This window comes from Triturus cristatus, chromosome 4_1, assembly GCF_964204655.1.
Source record: "Triturus cristatus chromosome 4_1, aTriCri1.1, whole genome shotgun sequence".
Lineage (NCBI taxonomy): Eukaryota > Metazoa > Chordata > Amphibia > Caudata > Salamandridae > Triturus > Triturus cristatus.
Genome location: NC_140585.1, coordinates 958,723,168 through 958,743,833, shown reverse-complemented (window position 1 = coordinate 958,743,833; position 20,666 = coordinate 958,723,168). Strand labels below are relative to the sequence as shown.

General features: G+C 43.8%; 1 protein-coding gene and 1 pseudogene across 3 annotated transcripts in view; one reads left to right on the top strand and one right to left on the bottom strand.

The window, feature by feature from the left end:
• The window catches only part of KCNC2 (potassium voltage-gated channel subfamily C member 2), a 658,994-nt gene that overhangs the window by 283,215 nt on the left and 355,113 nt on the right, over positions 1–20,666 (bottom strand). The gene's annotated exons all lie outside the window — the stretch shown is intronic.
• On the top strand, positions 15,167–17,554 carry LOC146855899 (uncharacterized; annotated as a pseudogene).

Here is a 20,666-nt window from a genome sequence, read left to right as displayed (position 1 = left end):
GCCTCCGGCCGGCTTTTTTCAGAACGGACTGCAGCGGTGATCTTCTTATAATAGAACGTGGGGTGGGCACCCGCATTTCAATATAAATGAAAAGCGGCCATGTGGGGTGGGCACCCACTATTCAAAATAGCAGGAGAGTGGGGTGGGCACCCGCTCTCCATAAATTGCAATCAGCAATCCAAACGCGGGGTGGGCACCCGCAATACATCGGGCAGAATGGGGGAATCCCTACGTCGGGATTCCCTCTGCGGCGATCGCAGCCTAGTGCTGCAAGTCCAAAACAGGAGCGCTCCTCAGGGCCATCAAAAGTAAGGTACCCAGCGCTCCCAAGGCGCCAGATGCAGCACAAGCTCCTCCAAGGTCCTGCAGGATCACAAGCACGGCAAAAAGGGGTCCCAAAAGTCCTTTCAGGTATCCAGGGGTAATGCAGGGCCCAGGGAGGCAAGCCCTCATGGCAGCCCCCCCTGGGCCCCAGCAGCAGCACGCCCCAGCAGGAACAGCACCAGAACTGAACAATTTCATGGGGTCACAGCCCCTATATTTATACCAGTAAATTCCTTTGTGTAAGAGTGCAGGGCACGGGAGAACCAGATGCAACTGATTCCAGGGAGCTTTGGAGCACTTTGTTTTGCTCAGCTCCTCTCTCCTTTGTCAGGTGGGGGCTCAGGGATCAGATGCACCACAGGGGGCGAGGCCAGCATTGTGGAGGGAAGGCACAGCCCTATTCAGGTCCCAGGTGCAACTCCTCCCTCCCATCTGCATGCAGATCTCTCTATTCACCACAGGGCTGACTCACCCTGGCTCCTGGAATTCCCCGCACCATCCAGCACCTGTCAATCACAAGCCAGACATGCACTTCACATCAGGCAGGCAGACACACAGCACACAGAAATGCCAACTTCTAGAAGTGGCACTTCTCCACCAGTCACCATAAATCTGCGCACACCATTGCGCAGCATTTATTCTCACGAGTTTGCACATACCAAACTCGACCCTGCACTCCTCTCACACCAGGAATTACCATGGACACACATATCCCCCATGCATTCCTATGGGAGGGCAGGCCAATCTCACCACATGCACTCAGAGAGCGCATGCACTTTACACTGGACCACCAATACCAGGTCACAGGAAAGGCAAAAAGTTTAGGGGTGAACCTGCCAAAAAGGGCCAAGTCCAACAATAAACACTTCGGAAGTAAATTGAAAAAAAACTGGCAGACAAGCAGATGGAATTAGGAGGTACAAGTCACAGCAGCTCACAAGCATTCACAAGTTTTCACGGCCTGTTAGCAAAGCAAAGAGCAGGGCTTCAGGGGCAGGCAGTGCATGCTTTGGGACTAGACTCTGACACGCACGCCATTAAACAATCTCACCAGGAGTCCAAATCACGTATTTTGTATTCCCACGTGTGCAAAGCTCCCACGAGTCCGTTAAACTGAAACAATTTATAACTGAAGAAAACTCTGAGCAGTGAGAAAAGAGACCACCAGAACCCCAGTAAATATATCCAAGTCTTTTTTGCTGTTGCAGTTTTATAGAGCGCGAACTTGGGTCAAGGGCATTACAGCGCTTTACACGAGCCCCAAGGATTACATTACACAGGGTTGGATGAATTTTTCAAAGGTAGTGGAGAGCTCTGGCTGTTAAGAGACATCTCCTCATGACTGCGCACATCACATGAAGGTGAGAGGGCGGCAACTCTATCGGGGGCTGCAGAGATGTCTGACCTAACAGCACTGTGGGCTGGGCTGGAGACGGGAGAGAGCCGTGAGCTAACTGGTGTACCCTGCTGCGAAGGCCCGTCTCCTCTGCTGTTGTCATCCCACTCTCTCCCCTTTGATGTAAGACATTGTTTGTCAGTCACAGATCATCAGCCAGGCCTTCAGGACAGGTAGCAGGCAGCAGGGGTCTGATGACGTCACTGAACTTCATATTGTTTTCAGTTCTACCAAAGATGACCCCGGGACAACCGGTACGGACACAGCTTCTTCAGATAGAGAAACATAATTCCCTGGGAAGGTGTTTCATATATTGATCTCACAAGACTAATTTGTGAGTGTTTAAGAATGCGGTATAGAAAAATGTCTTTGTAAAGCGAGGAAAGTTTTGTAAGGGTGGTGGTATGCAGAGCTTGGGCTTAGACCATCTAAGAAGGAAGACATATGACCAGCTGAGCGCTGGACGGTGTTCGAGCGTGGCTCGAAGTGAACCTGGAGAGGTGGGAGAATGAGTGAAAGGTGTATGTGGGATAAAATGTTTAATACGGATTTGACAGTCCAGACTAGCTAGAGAGGCACCAAAGCAGGCTTCTATTCCCCAACATCTGGTTGACAGGTGGAGAGAGTGCTGGTAGTAAAAGGGAGGGGGCGGCATTTTTCAATTCACGCCTAGGGCGGCAAAACACCTAGAAATGGCCCTGGCTAAAATATCTTTTTGACTGCAAAAATCACACACCTGACAACAGAGGGAACAACGTTTGGTGCATGGATGTGCTTCATGTGAAAGAGCAGCAGGCCATGACTCGCAGTGAAGGTAACCAGTGGAGGGCGTTAATAAGCCCTGCTGCATCTCTTGAGATGGAGCACTTTTCCAAGACCAGGTGGGCAGCTGTGGACCAATGACAGCATCAGCGGCTTTCACCCAGCTGTCCGCTAAAGCCCATTAGAGAATGACCGGCACCTGCCATGCTCCCTTGATGTCACCATGCTCCCTTGATGTCACCATGCTCCCTTGATGTCACCATGCTCCCTTGATGTCACCATGCTCCCTTGATGTCGGATACGAATAGCCTCGCTGACGCTGACTTTATTAGCATTGAGCAATACCTCCTGTAGATGAGATTTACTCCAGTGTCTGCCACACTGCAATCCTCTGCAAAACTACAGAGCCAGTGGAAAGTGGACTGACAACTCCAGAACTAAGTCCAGCATTAGGCTGGTTTTAATTATGGTGCTGCTCAGTGGGTCAGTCTTCCATCCTCTTGCGACTCTTTAAGGTGTGCTAGAGAGCTGCTGGGCTCCACCCCCTCATGCCCCAGTAGAAACATACCCGCTGCCCAGAAGTAGCTGCCTGCAATCTAGGTGTGTGAGTACCACTTGCACGCGCTATAGTACGGCAGGAAAGTGGGCTTTATTGACCGGTTCCAACACTGGCTCTGGCGCAGAGAGCTTACTTCATAGAATATTCCTTTATTTGGCTTTGTGCCCTGCTCAGGTATATCCTGCTGTCTATAGCAGAAACATTGGCAGGCGAACTCTCTAAATCACTCTATAAACGTGAAGGAACAAAATATAATTCTATAATGCCAGGGGGGCGACATAATTCAGGGAGGCGCCCGATGGCACACGGCAGTCACTGAAGTTTTGTTATTCATCTGAGAGTGCAATCACACTGCTGTCATATCCGAGTAAGATACGCATGTGTCTTCTTGGGGTCCGAAGTACCACGCCATTCTGTGGTTTCAAACCTTGCGATTTGCAAACTCACAAGATTTGCCACTGCAAAATAGCTTTTTGGGACTCTTTTCCCTTTGTGAATGGTTTCAAGTGACTCTTGGAAGTAGACAGACCACTCATTTTCTGCTTGCAGTGTACTCTGCTTGTACCCAACACGCCCCATTATCGCGCCTTCACCGATACTGACATTTGCAAATGCAAATTTCCAAGCTGGGACCTGAGCCTTATTTATCAGACTTATTGTGATTAATATATGGTGCTGTTGAGTATCCTGCACAGCAGAGCTGACAAAATCCAGTCCTTCAAAGAAAGCACCCTCCCTCTGTTTCATGTTTGGGATACTGGGAAATGCTTGGATGAAGTTGGTGTGTTTTTCTGCAGGGTTTCTGCAGCATCCTGTCGTCGGCCCAGCTGGTATCAGGAGAAACTGCCCAGCAATTGCAAGGTCATTTCAAGGTGGGTCTTCAAGCCCTCCTATGTTTCATGTGATAGAATATACATAGGTGGTAACCAGAACAAGCCCTGGGAAGGAATGCATCATGTGATCTGATACCCATAAACATGTTGGATTGTGTAGGGGTGCTGTCTAATGGTTGTGATTCCATATTTTTAGAGCATGCCCCGACCAGAAGGGGGTGACTTGGCATTTATTGTAGTGGTGTAGCAAGCGCTTTGGGTGCCCTTGGCAGTCCCCGTGATTGCCGCCTGAGATGGCAGGTAAGAGCGGGGGGAGGCTACCGACCCCAAAACTCGTGCCGCCCTGGGTGGACCGCCCCCACCCCCGCCTCCCCTTGCTACGCCACTGATTTATTGGCATATAATAGATGGTCATTGTTACCCAGCCCATTTAGTACTGCTTAAATACAATTTAGAAGAATGAAAGGAAGAGTGGACTCCGGAAGATCCAAACTTGTGACCAGTCAGTCAAACGCACATCCCTCGGCATAGCATGTAGATTTCAGGAGTACAATAATATTTTACTCAAATACATTAATATTTCAATACAAAGGTTTAACCAGGACCATTGCAATTATACGATTTTGCGATTTAATGGCAGGTATGTTTTCTGCATGATCATACCACAACCACACCAGTCACATACAGGGGCGTGGCTTGCGCAGTGGCACTGGGGCCCAGGGGTCTGAGGGGCCCACTGAACCCTGATTATTACTGCATTTTACAGTTCAAACAGCAGTCAGGGGCTCATTCCCTTCCTTGCACTAGGGCCCATGACCCACTGATCACATGATCCACCATCTGATGAACAATTTGCAGGTTGCAACAAAAATGTTCCCAGTCAAACGGTTCGAATGTGGCTAAAATAAAGTGCCACATGTCATGACACATATTTACAGATGTTTAGCAAATGTTAACTGGTCATTTTTCAGACACTATAACTGCTGTATTCCAATGTAAAACTTTTATTAGAGGGTGAAACATTTGCTCCAACAGTATTAATGTGTGTTGAAATGAAAAATAAATTAATACAGTAATAGCATGTGCTCTATTATGCAGGATAGTTTTGCATATTTGCTGCGTATTTTACCCAACTTTGTCATGTAATTTGGCCCTCTATTGCTGTTTAAATCCAGTGACTCTGGCTTAATCCACAGTCCATCAGCAAATGTTGACATAGTACATTATCCACTATAAGAGCGTTTCTAATCTAAAAGGTAGAGTATCTTCCCGAACAACAAACAAATTAATAAAGCGCTGAAGACAGAAAATGCAAGAAGAAATTCATAGGGCTGCTGGTAATGGTTTTTCAAGGGAGGCTCCTCCATTTGAGCGGACGAGATTCACCCACAAGCCAAAGAGCTGGAAAAGAAAACAGCAATAAGGTTAACGTATTACCGTTTTATTTTTCAGCAACCCATCCTGAACTAAGTCTCAGGACAAGGTGGGGCCAGCACTGCCAAGTGACAGCAGCAGAGAGCTATGCGCTTTAAAATGTTCATGTCTCTTTGGCTGGCCGGCTTGGGACGGCCAGCCAGACATACGCATTTTAAAGTTCTCCAGCCTAGCTTTCTTAGATAGCTGGGTTAGAGAAAGCGCAGGCCTCCAGTGCTATTATGAGGGCTGGGAGAGACTGCTCTATCCAATCCTGGTGCTGCTTTCATGCTGTGAAAGCCGCGCCAGGATTGGGTAGTGCAGTTTCTTGCATGGGTAGCTTCCATGAGGAGAGAAGACACCCAAAGGAGGAGGACATCGCACTGCAGGATAAGGTAAGTGTATTTTAATTATTATTTGTTTTAATGCTCCACCCCGCCCCACCAGCCTCGGTTCAAGCTAGACACCACTGTCTCGGATACGTTTGCTTCTTTCTCCCAGAGTAACCAAACATGCAGGGGCTTGTTTCAAGTGACGTGTTTGGGATGTTACACTCTCCCAAATAAATGACTTTGTATTAAATAGTTGAGGACAGGTGCTTTACGTCGGGTATAGTGAGGTGTTTGTCTGACTTCACTCGGTATTTTTAACATACACATTCAGACGAAAACACAGACACTCTCGTCTCTGTTTTAAAGATTTTAAAAATGGTTATTTTACACAATATTGAACTTAGTTACCCCTCACAATCTGCACTCCTCTCCATTCCTACTGCTCTTAAAGCCCACCTCATGCCCTTCTTCTCATATAATGTATTTTAACAAGAGTGATTTTGGGAAGTATGAAGCTCACAAGCCCCCAATATAACCGACCTAGTGTGTGGTTGTCCTTATTAAGGAAACCTGTGCCAAGTCGCAGAATTATGCAGCAGAAGTGGAAAAAAAATCATACATTCTTTTGCCCCATGTTATATGGGAATGGTGAAAAATAATGTTTCCCAATAAGTGTCACAAAAAGATTTTTGCAAAAATTGAGAACATTTATTGAGCCATACAACGTGTGCAGTGCTGGCCTTAAGTAAATCGTAGCGATTTTAACCAAGAAATCATGCTTCATGAATAATTATTCTTCAGAGAAAAGTAAACAAATTTTGCATTCTTTTTGCTGCTTGTGTAAACCAAATGGATGATGCTTATCTGCATCAAACACTTTCATACTTGAAAGTGAAGCAAATGTGATTGATTTACCTCTAAAATTGTAAACAAAAAAAACAAAAAACGTGTTTGTTTCATACTTTACCCTGATACAGATACCAGATCCTGCAATGCTCTTTATACAAGAGCATCAGAATAATTCATTTATGTTTTCACTGTTATTTTATTTTATTTCCGCTCTTACATGGCCGCAGAATATGCAGAGGCATGTAGACATTTGATAGGAATAGTAAAAAAAGAATGTCCAGCTGAGCCAATAGAACATGTTCTACTCTGCATTCGGACACACTGGCAGATGCACTGAACGCACAGAGATCCCCACCTGGCAGGCAAGGATCTCTCTATTGACCCACCAATCTATAAATGGCCACAGATGAACACTTTACAAATACCATAACCGACCTCTTACCGTCTAAAAACTGTGCCTGCCTACAGCCCTGCACTGGAGACACATTTGTAAAGCGCAAACAATCACCCGTAAGGGTCTCTAGGCGCTCGGGGCCGTCGGGAAGATTAAGCAAGCTATTGCCCAGAGTCACATGGTGCTGGGCTAATCTGCCGCCGGCGCCGGGGATCGAACCTTGATCCCCAGATTCCGGAGTCAGTCGCCCTGGCCACGGCGCCACACCTCTTCCTCACAGGCACCTGAGATCTTCCAAAGGGAGAAGCAAGACGTCAAGAAACCCCCCAGATTTACCATATCTCAGACTAAACCCTCAAGGGACCATGACATGCTCCCTCTGAGCATAAGAGAGAAACATAGACACTCTTAGGGAACCTCAAGTTAATGCAACTGAAGAGCAGAATCTGCAGCTTTGGTTCATCATCAAGTGTGGTTAAGAGGACATTACCTGAAGGCCCCGCTGTAGCTACTCCCTGCGTGTGGCTGGGAATTTCAAACCTACTGCTCAGTGGAGGTGCCGAGTTAACAACAAAGGGCCGTGTTTAGGGTTAGCAAATGGGATACTCCAAAAGTGACAGATCTCCTGATCACCGTCTTACAAGTGCCATGGGCAATAATGCACTTGCCATCTAGTGGACGCAACATCTGCCACATTTATGATGAAGTATCCTGCCGCTGAACTCTAAATAAGGCCCTGCGACTGAAACAAATCAATGCCACTGATTCTTGGGAGCGTTGAAATCGAGTGGCGAGAACACCAAGAAAAGAAATGTAGTAGCAGACAGTCATGTTTTTTTTTTTTTTATGATTTGAGAGTAACCCCTTCAGCAAAGCTTACAAAACTCCCCATTCTAAGCAAAGAGGCTCAAAACAGACTCACTGCTGTGTAGCAGATGTTTGAAGAACATTAGTCATTTCCTGTTCCTACTCGCTCTCAAAAAAGACCTTGTATGCCATACATTTTGCAAAACTCTGACGCTGTTCATTCAACATGGACGTTAGATCAGAGAGAGATTTGCAAATGCATGATTTTACAAAATTCAGAGCAGTAGCTGAATTGACACCACAAGCCCTCTGACACTACCTGGACTTTGATCATGGGGCTGTGTTCTTTTGGTAGTCACTCAACACTCAGGACTGCTGCATATCAAGCAAATATTGATATGAGGGACAAAATCAGTGGACCACCACGGAGGCGACCAATGCCACCCGATGCTAGCCTTAACAGCCCCCCCCCCCCCTCAAAACACATGCGAGAGACAAATGTAATATTATGGAATCGCTTATTAGGCTCACACATGGCAACTGCAAAAGGCAATTGAGCATCGGCGCCCTTGGTTTGGCAAATGAATTAATGCAGTTGTCTTCGGCTCAACCTACGTTCTTCCACGTTGACTATACATTTGCACATGCCATCATTGAGATGCAAAAGTCATGTGGCGCATGTCTCAGAAACATCCCACAGATTAGCATAGAACTCCGCAATAGCATAACTATCAGTCACTGCATGAGCTGCAATGAGAAGGAAAAGGATGCTAGGAGAGTAGATTCTTACAGAGGAAGCATCCAAATGTCAACAACCCCTGCAGTTCCTTATTTGACAGGGAAGCCTGTAATTGGCTAAACGATAGAAGGTCATGTATTGTGAGTGTCCTGTATGCTGCTTGCTTAACCGGTGTCCTATTCACAAAGAAAACACATACTGTTTAATATTTAAAAAAGGATCACAATAAACAATGTCAGGAGGGAACCCCTATCCTGACTTCAAACCCATTCTTCAACAGCATCCATACTTGAAGTCTGTGGTAAAAGCAGCCTACAATGTGTACAGCTCTGTGTGATTTATCTGTAGCACCCACAATCTTTTCTAAGACAACACCACCCCCTGGCTTGCTTCCTAGAGCCCCGTCTGTGCTAAACAATCAAATTATTGTGCATGAGATGATAGGCTTTGGGAAATCTAGTAAATCACTAACCAGTACTTTTTTTTAATCAGTAACCAACAATGTGTGTTTGTTTGTAGCCGACCCCTTCAATACCTGACACCACGCCTTAGACAGAAGTTATGTTTGCTTTGCTGCCTTTTTGAGTCGCTGGAGATTGTATTAGGTGGTTTGCAGGCATAGCAGCACCTTCTGGTTTGCCATTGAAATCAGAGTGATTCAATGATTTTTGGGGGACAGACTCAATTCGGCAGTTCTCAAAAATGATGTTCAACCTTCTTGTTAACAAGTATGTGATGTGGATATAGCTGGGTCTGAACCGAGGTGGCGAAGTGAGCTAAAGAATGATGATGGATTCAACCCAGATCTGTGGCTGAGGGTGAGTGTCTGAAAAGTTACAACGCTCCGTCCATCATCTCCGTGTGTTTGCTAAGTGGGGGACGCTCCCTTTAGAATTATGACAGTATTTTGGTTCCTTTGTCTTTATCAGGGGTAGTCTAAAAGCAGAAATCGTGTAACGCGCAACTCTGCAAATTTTCTTAACTGAGAGAATTTACGCAAAATTCATAGCAATGAGAAATTCAAAAATAACAAGTGGCAGTATCAATAGCTCTTCACAATGGAAAGATGTTGTTCCCTAAACCCCCACGTGCTGCTCAAGACAATGGGGGGACAGCTTATGCCCCAAGCAGTCATCCATCTATTTATTTTTTTGCCCATCCGATTAGCATTTATCCATATTTATTGTATATTTCGTGAAAAATATGTTGTAACTAGTTGATTTACACATTAATTTACTGATGAATGTGCACTCATGCTTTTACCCTGTCGGGGTTTAGCACCATAAGCAGCCCGATATATTTTAACAGAAAATTCATATAAAAATATTATCACCAGAGTAGCAACCCTGGTACATATCTGGAGTACATTTAGGAAATCTCCTCTCTTTTTCACTCCCCGTGCTGTTAATCTGCACAGATACTGTCCTGGAAGTCTTGACTGAGAGCATGGAGGGTCCGTCAAAACAAGTTCAGTGTCCTGTATTTTTTCCGTTTTTAATATAGATGCAGAGAAGAAACCCATACTTTTCTGTCTGTATTTATACAGAGACATGTTATGGCATGAACGAATCTAGGGGTGGGGGTAAATATTCTGTTCCGCAGGCAGAATTGGCGGAATTTGCAGAGTTCTGCCAAATTCCACCAATCGTTGCATGGCAGAATTTTTTCTTGCGTGCAGCTTCAGGACAGTAAGTTGGCATGTGCAAGCGAGACTTCACATCCCCAAGTGTGATTTCCGGCCGCTAAGAGGACTTCTGGCAAGATTTTTCTAAAGCAGGTGGCCAAGAGTCCTTTTGACCATTCACGGTCAGAAGGTTGCCACTCAAGTAGAAAATGTACATGAGCGGCAGCAAAATCAACTCGAGTAGCTGCACCCTCTGGCATGCCACGTGGTGCCGTTCGTGCTGATTTTTCAACAAGGAACGCAATCCAGGCAATAAAACACAGTGCAAGCAGTGTGACATGCGAATTTACTCTCATTAGCAAAACTCCAAAGAATCTCGTGGAGTTTTTGTGTAGCTCCTGGAATTCCACAACGTCAAATTCCACTCATTTCACCCACCTATAATTTTATTATTCCAGGCCATTACTGTCTCACTGTGTGGGACCTAAGCTGCAACTCACTGAAAAGGACCAACAGTGCTAAACCTCGTCTGGGTTTGCTTGTGTTCATGTTCAGACGGGACATGGCCTGGAAGTTATGGCTAGACCATTCCTTTTGGGACAAGACCAAAACTGATTTGAATATGGTTTGTCCTTGTCATAGTGGCTTAGAGAAGATAAAACAGGCTGGAATGGAATGTGAACCAGAGTAATTGTTCTTGGCTGAGATTAAGTCAGGCATTCCTGCCATCACAATGTGTGCTGCCATTACTGGCAACGAAAGTAGAAAAGGGTAAAGAAAAAAAGTATTGTATATTTATGAGTAGGTTTTGCAGAGAAATGCTTACGCTAAGCAGTGTTAAAAGGAGACAACACAGACCTACAGGTCTGAATCACTGTTGCCAAGTTGTAAAGTTTGTTGCTGAAGTTTTGCCTTTTCTAATCATTACAAAATGTGTGGAATTCAAAGACCTGTTCGATGAACTTACTTAGAGAAGATGCAGATGAATTTGCAATTTTCTTTTGCCGATTACCATTAAAATATTGCCATTTGGTTCAAAGTTTATAAACTCCAACTAGGGTGACCCACCGTCTGTAAATTTCACGGACAGTCCGTAATTTCGGCCGTCTGTCCGTTGTCCATGAAGGTTTCTTTAACGGACGCAATTTGTCCGTAATTTTAACAGCTGTTGGGTGACAACCAATCATGTGCCTTTCTAATGCCAACCATTTGCTGTGGAGAACAAACAAAGCAATCTAGGATTGGCTTGAAAGCCATCAGTCAATCCTAGAGCTCGCTGGTACACTGCAGGAGTGCTCTCATCTCATTGACAGCTTTAGGGTACCCATCCACGGTACTTCTGGACGTGCAGAGCACGTTTTGGGCCTTTCCCTTTTTACATTTTTCGGGACCCGGACTCGACTCCTGGCCTGTAGACTCCTGTGTGCGTGCCAGAGGAGGAAGACCCGGACCAGAATCACCAGTCTGCCAACTGCCGCGGACCCGCCGTTACCCAGCCCAGCAAACACCTTCTCATTCCGATTCGGTAAGTGTTCAGTTGCTGCAGTAGCATGATGTGCGTTTATTTTGTGCTTCCGAGATATCGGGGGTGGTGGTGATGTTGGCCTGGATTGTGGGTTCGTCTGTGAGCTATGGTGGGATGCCAACAGTTGTGAGACGCCTGCTTCAACTCTCCGCACATTCCTGGAATCCCTCAAGTGAATCACAAGGGTCTGGTGCCCGTGCACATCACTCGCTGCATCTCGGTCTTGCCTTTCACGGTAGGAATGGCTCATGCAGTGTGGATTTTTGTTTCTCCTGCGGTGATTGGGTCGAGATATATCTGTGAAGAGGTCACAGCCAGCAGTGTTAAAGTGAGACAATAGTTTTAGCAGCTCCAGTCATTTTACAGCACTGCCTTCTCTGGCAATGCAAGTCACTGCACAATTCAGATCCATTCAAGCTGAGTTTGCCAACCAAATGCGACTCCCAGCCTATGTTTCAAGACTGCCTCTTTCTGATGCCATAAAGTAATGTACGGGAATTTCTATAAAGACAGAAACCGTGAAGAAATGCTCTTAAAGTATATTGAACATTTTCAAACACTCAGTAGAGGTTTATAGTTGCAAATGATCCAATGTTGCCCTCCCCTCCCCAGAAATAGTCGTTTTTGGCCACTTCCTTGAACCTCGAACATCCTAGGGTCACTCCAGAGTCGTTTGCTGTCTGGCCAATATAATCATATGTAATGGAGTCTGGAGTAACAGGGCGCATCAGTGGTTGGCATGATATAATTTTAAACTCGTCCTTTGTCAGGTTTCTAATGAGACTGAGAATTAAGTTAGAATATCAAAAATTGAAAGAATGTAATGTAGGAAGTACATAATATGTCAATAGTGTAACAAACTTGAAGTTTAAATGTTTTTATAACTGATTTTATAACCGATTTTATTGTCAAGAATTATTGCGTATACATTGTAAGGTTTTAATTAATCAAACAATAAACTTTAATAATAATAATGGTCTGCAGGGGCACAGCATGCCAGTAAGTGATTTGGGTAATCAGAGACCCCATGGCTTAAATGCCCCTGTCAGCTGCCCAAGTGACCCTGCCGCCCCATGGGAGCTAATGAGCGCCAAGTATAATTTTCCCTGATGTCCCAGGAAAGCTTGCACATTTAAAAAATTGCTCCAGAATGGGAAATGCCGTTTGTGCACCCCACCCCAGGCCAGGGACATGCCCCTCCAATGGCCAGGGTCCTCCAATATGGTGCAACACCTAGTTTTCATTAAGCTGGTCACTCGTAAAGATGCCATGCAGCTCTGGCTCTTCGGAATCTACAGTGCCCTGAAACCCTGTGGTTGCGTGCACTTTAACAGAATGCAAATAAATGAAATAAAAGTAAGATGCAGAAACCATGGCACCCATTAACCCCTAAGAAGTCGGATAAAAGTGCCGCTGCACTTATAAGATATTATAATGTGAATAGCTCAAGTGCTGTAACAGTAACAAAGAAAATGCTTTTAGAAACGTTAGGCCTCTGCAAACATTAGAAAATGTCCTTATTACACCTTTAAAATGTGCCTTTTGTGGGATGGATGCTTTCAAATTGACTTGCTAATTCTGTACTTAACAGTGTACTCCATTATTGTGGTAATTTCTTGTTTGGCGATTGGAGTTGCGAGGTTATTAGTCCTCAAGCAGTGTTTTTTAATCCTCTTCGGCAACTTTGCATCTCACTGTTTGACACAGGAAGATCTTGCATTAACAGGCTCAGAATGGCTTTTCTGTCACTCAGACATTTCCCCTATAGTCTTCATGCTCAGTGACTGCATTCAAAGCTGAATGGGCTGTCATGACCAAAATAAACACTCCTGATCCCCTTCTGGTTGGTGCCTATGGAAGAGTGAGGGTTTATTTTTGTTTCCAGTCTGGCCCTGTACAGTAACAAATGTTCCCCCCAGTGTGGGCCACTGAGAGGGTTGGTAGATTTTGGGATTCAGGACTGGGAGCCATGCTTCTAGCCAGGGTTCTCAAGCCAAGAGACCCATGGGACAAAAAGGGGAGATTAGGTCTTGCATGGGGGTCTAGTGACTGCTGCCTGGGAACGACCTAAGAAAATAAATAATCGAGGATGGTATTGGTAACTGAGCATAATACGTTGTCATTTTAGTCTATCATTTTTAAGGATCATACCTGTCAAGTATTTAGGCTTAGTCATAAAATAACTGATCTGGGCTCAAGCAATGCACTCCTCAAAATGATTCTGCTGAACAGAATAGTGTTTCATATGAAAATAATTTAAGTCGCGTTTTCAAGTTTTAATATCGGTGTTGGATTTTTGTCAGATTACATTTTTAAATGGGTATAATGTAATTGTGTAAGGTAACCAATATTTTAGAAATAAATAATGACCCATACTTCCCCAAATTACTATTGGGCTTGTGGGTATCTTTTTGAGGAAAGTGTGGGGAGGAGCTCCATGACTTGCTGGTACTCCGTTTATCAACCTCGGAAGATAGAAAGGACTAGTTGGCCTTGGCTGGATTCAGAATCTTGCATTGTTTTTCCACTTTCTCTACATACATGCAGAAGCTTAATTTTTACCTCTGATGCAAATGCAAAAACCTCTGCTCATTGGCTTGTATTCCAGCTCATACTGCTTCAGAATAACTCACAACACAATTCAAGGGATTCAGTCAGGAGTTAAACACTGATCTACAAGAAGACAAAGGATTACAAATAATATATATTTGGTCAGCGTACAGTACACACTGCAAATAATCATGATAAATTTTGCCCCTGGCATTAGTTTAAAGTTCAAACATACAAAGAATGAATATATATATATTATTTACTTTTTATTTATTTTCACTGAAAAAAACAAAGGTTACAGGGGCATTGTAGTTAGGTTGACATTTCGCTCGTAGAAAATCAGAGAAATTCAGCAGTTATAGTTATCTGAGCTAACTATAACTCGCGCCCCCACCCTGCACTGCTTATGACCTCACATATTACATCACTCATGACATGGTCAGTGACATCACTCAAGACATTATCCACTGACTATCAGTGTTTTTTAAAGAGTTTATTGGTGTTAAATATACATACCAAGATGTATTATATAGTTTACCCTAATGCAGGCCCTATTATATACTAGCGACTTATAGGCAGGTTTAATACCCCTACCCTACAATATACTAGCGATTTTTAGGGTAGGTCATGCCAAATGTAAGTGCACCCTTTTATATAGTTTACCCTAATGCAGGCCCTATTATATACTAGGGACTTATAGGTAGGTTTAATACCCCTACCCTATAATCTACTAGGGATTTATAGGGTAGGTCATGCCAAATGTAAGTGCACCCTTTTATATAGTTTACCCTAATGCAGGCCCTATTATATACTAATGCATGTGTGTTTTCACTTGGGATTTCAACTTAACACTGGGCCTGGCCACACAGAGCCTTTAAGACTTATCGGGCTTCGTAGAAGTCCTTCTATTCCACTATGGCCAGGATTAGTGAGGGGGCAGTCCAGTGTGTGAGAGAAAAGTAAGCGCCTGATATGTTTTATTTTCTTCATTGAATACAGTATGAATATACAAGCAAGTGTGTTGGGTATTTTACAGAGTGCTTTAACGGAAAAAATGCAATGTCTGATTATGAGTCAGTCAAAGGTGCTGCAGAGGAATTCTTCACATCGGATAGCGAGCAATAATCGGATGAAACATATACATCGCAGGCAACCTCCATGCAAGAGCCACCCAAGAAACGAGCAAAAAAGCATTTTGTGAAGTACAGACCAGAATAGGAACTTTCAGACCGCAACATCCGCAAGGTGTCAGAAGATGTGTACAAGGCCAGGTGCAACCTCTGCAATAAAGACTTTTCCATTGCCTATGGAGGAGAGCGTGATATCAAAACCCATGAGGCAGGAGCACAGCATAACAAAAATGCCTCGGGCAGGGCGAAGATGGCCACAGTTTCATCTTACCTGCAACCAAGCTTCCAGCCAGAAGTATCCAAAGTAAGTCATTGATTGCTTCATCATAATGTGACATAGGTTTTATGTAATTCTTGTACACTCTTCTTGCTTTGTCACACTCTAAGACTCCCAAACTGAATAGGCGAGCCATCTAACAATTTTCTGTTACTTTCTTTAAATATGCAGCAGTGTTTACCAAGTCAAGTTGCCTTGCCCGCTCTTTTCTCACTCTGTTTATATTAAGAGCACATCACAATTGCTTTTGGGTTACCCGCTGACAAGTTAGTTTACATTTGCAGTTCTAAGCGCCATTGTGGCCACTGTTTTCTTCACCAATGGAGATTTACTTATACCTTGTGGCCACTGTTTTCTTCACCAATGGAGATTTACTTATACCTTTGTGTATTCTTTTAGGTGGAAAGAGGTGTGGCGCTGCGGCCAGGGCGACTGAATCCGGAATCTGAGGATCACGGTTCGATCGCCGGCGGCAAATTAGCCCAGCACCACGTGACTCTGGGCAATAGCTTGCTTAATCTTCCCGACGGCCCCCAGCGCCTAGAGACCCTTACGGGTGATTGTTTGCGCTTTACAAATGTGGATTATGGATGTATGACGTTACAACGCATGCTTTTACAATGCATGCTGTTACAACGAAAGTTTTACAACGCATGCGATGTTACAACGCATGCTTTTACAACGCAAGTCTTTACATCGACATACACTAGATGGCGTGCTGACATTAGAAATGTGTAATTTACTATTCTAACTCCAGTCCACGTTGCAGTAGGGAAGGTGTTTGGATAGTAAACGACACTATTTCTAATGTTAGCACGCCATCTAGTGCAAGTCGATGTAAAGACTTGCGTTGTAAAAGCATGCGTTGAAACATCGCATGCGTTGTAAAAGTTTTGTTGTAATGGTAGTGCGGTGTAAAAGTTGCGTTGTAAAGGTTGTTCCCCGTGGATTATTACTATTATTTTACGTCACAGCTGCAGAGGTGACTCAGGTGTACCATGCTGTGAAGCATCACATCTCCTACCACTCCCTGGATTGTGGCATCAAGCTAAGCAAAGTAATGTATCAGACTCATCCATTGCGATGAAAGCATCCTGTGTGAATGTGCTTGCCCCTCTATCGTTGCAGCAGGCACAAGAAGACTTAAACGATGGATATTTTTCCGTTTGCAATGATGCCTCAAACAAAGGTAACATTAAACTCTACCCTCTTTTGTTGTGGCACTTTAATTTCACCTCTGGTGTGGCCTACACTCTGCTGGATTTCTACAAGGATGCAGCAGAGAATGCTACAGCTATTGCACAGCAGTTCACAACCAAATTATATAACCATGGTTTGAAAATGGAGCAGGTCGCGGCATACTGTGGGGACAACACAAGTGTCAACTATGGACGACATCATTTTGTGTTCCAGCTCATGAATGGAGCAAATGGAGACATTCTGCCTGCAAACTGTTCTGCCCATATCCTGCATAACTGTGCTAAACATGCTATTAATGAACTGTCAATGGATGTAGAATCCTTTGTTCTAAAAGTCTACAGTCATTTATTTTCTTCCGCAAAGCGGACAGCGGAGTTGAAAGAGTTTTTCGCTTTTGTTGACCTAGAGTGGCAGCATTTGTTTTGGCATGTCCCAACACGGTGGCTCACGTTGTTCCCAGCAATTGCGCGACTGTTGAAGTGCTGGGCAGCACTAAAATGTTATTTACTTTCCCTTGGGCCAGAAAAAACACCCAGAGCAATATGGGATTTTCTAGGACTTGAAAGTGGGGAGTCCACTATGTCACAAGGCAAGGTTTACTTTTTCTTTGTGCACAACATTTTGGTCATTTTTAACTCATGTATCCTGCAGCTGGAGAAGGATGAGCTGAGCGCCCCAGAGGTACCAGGCATCTTCATAATATTAAGGAACAACTTAAAGGACAGAGTGGAGAATCTGTTCTCTGCTTTCCAAGTTCACAGCTATTTAGTGTCCCATGACTCGGAGTTGAGCACAAGCATGAAGAGAGTTTTTTTTTTTACTTTTTGGAGCGCTCCTTAAAGTACTTAGAAAAATGGTTTGATTTTTCAGAGAGCCATTATTTGTCAGCAATAGAACCATGCTGCTTAAGAGAAACTCTCACTTTCCAGCAGCTCTGCAAAGCTGCCGATGCAGTTAACCTGTCCCGGCATTTGGAACTGCAACATTTATTTAATGAGTACAATATAATTGTTCCCGCTATGCGAGCTGTGGCAGGCACAGAATTGCCATGTGCACAGAAATGGCTGAATGCTTTGTCGAAGTTGCCTTGTGATGTCCCTAACATAAAAATAATAATATCATTTATACTTAGCTTGCCAGGCAGTAATGCATCTACTGAAAGGATTTTTTCTTAGTTGAAGTACACCTGGACTGACACACGAAATAGGTGTGATGTGAATCTTGTTAAGGAAGAATTGCAGATCCAGGCGAACGTGAAACATTTGTGTGCTGACTTCTACCAATTAGTTCTTAAGAACAAAGAACTTCTGAAGTGTGCTAGTTCAGAGAAAAAATATAATTTCAAACACTAGCACCAAAACTAATATTACCGGTGTCAAAACTCTGTTATTTCTGAGGTCAAATTTTGCTTGGTGTGCTGTACTACTTTTTAACCTAATATAAACTTATTTTGACTTGTACTTATGTTTGTTGTCTATTTACTTACATACTATTGCACAACCTAGTTTGTAGTGTTGGTAAAACTTGCCCTTTGTCCTGAATTTTTGTCCTACATTTTGACCCTCCGTCCTGAATTTTTGTCCTGAACTTTGACCCTTTGTCCTGAATTTTTACACTCCCTGTCCTGAATTCACACTCATGCCAGTTGGTCACCCTAACTCCAACATGTCCAACACGAAAATCAATAAGCATTTTTCTGCCTCAATCTGGGATAATTTTTAGATCCGGGTTTGGTCAGCGTGGCTGTTAAACAGATCCTTTATTTCCGTATGATACAGAGTGGGATGTTGGCCATTCCCTTTCAACCTTTGGGATTCCTCGACCAGCTGCTGCCTTGAGACTGTCAATCACATCAGCCTTCAACCCAGTGGAATATTCTCTCGCCAAATGCTAAAAAAACGTTGTGGATGTATCCTCTGCCTCCACTTGAGTGCTTGCATTGAACTGCACAAATGAATACTTTGAGACATTAGCCGTCCTTATTTGAAATACAAACAAGAAGAGTGTCTAGAAGGCAAGTAAGCCCTCCGTGAAGTCCTCCTTGTATTTATTTTATGTCTTTAATTTGAGTACACTGCGTGCGTTAGCACTTCACATCCAGACGTATTGGCTTTTTCAGTGCTTGTTTTAGAACTGTTTAAATTAAGATTCTGCCAATGCTGGCATATGTAAAGTTCAAGAGACATAAATAACTGGTATTTACAGGTAGAGAATCGTGTAGTCATATGCCTAGAGCGCTGAAAACAATTCTGCATTTGGCAAGCACCAAGCAGCGAGCCCAAATCGGATGCTGTGCTCAAATACCTGGTCAATGAACAGTGTAATCATATCTGCCATCCTTTCCTTTTCCAGCGGGACTAGAATGTCCTTCTAGAGTCATTTTTCTCACTGGGATAAGGCCACAAGATCGATAGCCGCATTGGTAATGACTGATCGCCTGTTCTGCTTTGCAAATGGCTGAAAACTACGTTTAGCAAAGGTTAAGTTGTCCTTGTTAAATCGTCTTGTTTTTGGAAAGTTGCAAGCATTTCGATTTCAGTACTTGCAGAAAAGTTTCCATCAAATTTAATATATTCACCCCACTAACCACAGTCTCATCCTGTCTGAAATTAATGGAGGAGTCATATTTCTAGCATTTGGGAAATCATTTTTCAGTGTCTTGTTTGTAGACCATATATCATGTATAGGACAATCCTGCCAGGGACAGAAACACCCTTCCAAATGATGCTTCCTATAAACAGTTCCATCTCAGGAGTAGAATAGATAGGGTTCATTTTTGCTGTAAATGCAAGTGCCTGAGGGTTAACTCAAGGTTTAGAGGATCATAAAAAATAATTGACAGATTCACAGATTCTCACTCTTATGTCTAAGAGCTACAGTAGACTGCCACTCATGAATTAATTATGTAAAATGAAAACGGTACCTCTGTACACTTGAATAAATAACATTTCTAACAGAGAAGAGTATGGGATAAGGTCTCATGTCCATTTTTGTGTAAAATGGGGCCCAGTGGTGCATTTTAGTCTCTATATTTTGCAGCTTTATATATTGCAAACACAGCCCGCAGGCATTGGAGCGCTTTACATGAGAACCAGATTGCATTACATATGATCTGATCCATTTTATTATAACCACAGGAGATTAAGTGATATGCCCCATTAGCAAAGGATGTTGAGCCAACTCCTGGGTTTAAACCTGGTTCCCTGGACCCAAAGTCAGCAGTTCAAGCCATTAGGCCTTGTTCATATCTTTCAATTGAAATGTGAAAATCATACACATGTGGTGTGGTTGTTTCTGATCATACTGAGCGAGCACATTTTCTGTTGAAAAGGGCTTTGTGAAATGAAAAATCAGAGCAAATTGTACTGGGAGGTGTCTTGCTTGGGAATACTTGCAAGAATTTGTTTTAAATGTTGCCTTAGGGGCATTGTGAATTCATCAGATCTGGAGCCAGACTCAAGATTGTGCATAACCCAATCTTCGTGCATAATGCTCCAGGTTTGGCCAGGTGCATTTCAGCTCCTTGCCCTACAAAGCGCTGGATGCCATTTTGGCTCACCCGAATTTAAAAAGATCAGGGATGGCCTGAGAACGCATATTGCTGGACGTGTAAGCTAGGCAAGAGTGACAATCTTCATACCCTCTTGCATACTATCCACCCCCACACTTCCCTAACAACATTGGTGTAAATGGCGTGTCATATCACGTTGAATACTCTGTCTCATTTTTTTATTAAGCACTGGAAAAGTCCCATGCACCGGTTTTGAAGTTACCTTGTGAATCGCTTCTGTTGTATCCACAATGCGAATGAATGTGTACAAATAAAGCAAACACAAGGAGATGATGGACGGGGCACAGAAACTTTTCAGACACTCACGCCCAGTTACAGATCTGGGTTAGATCCATAGTCGTTCTTTAGCTCATATCGCCACCCGGGTTCAGACCCAGCTAT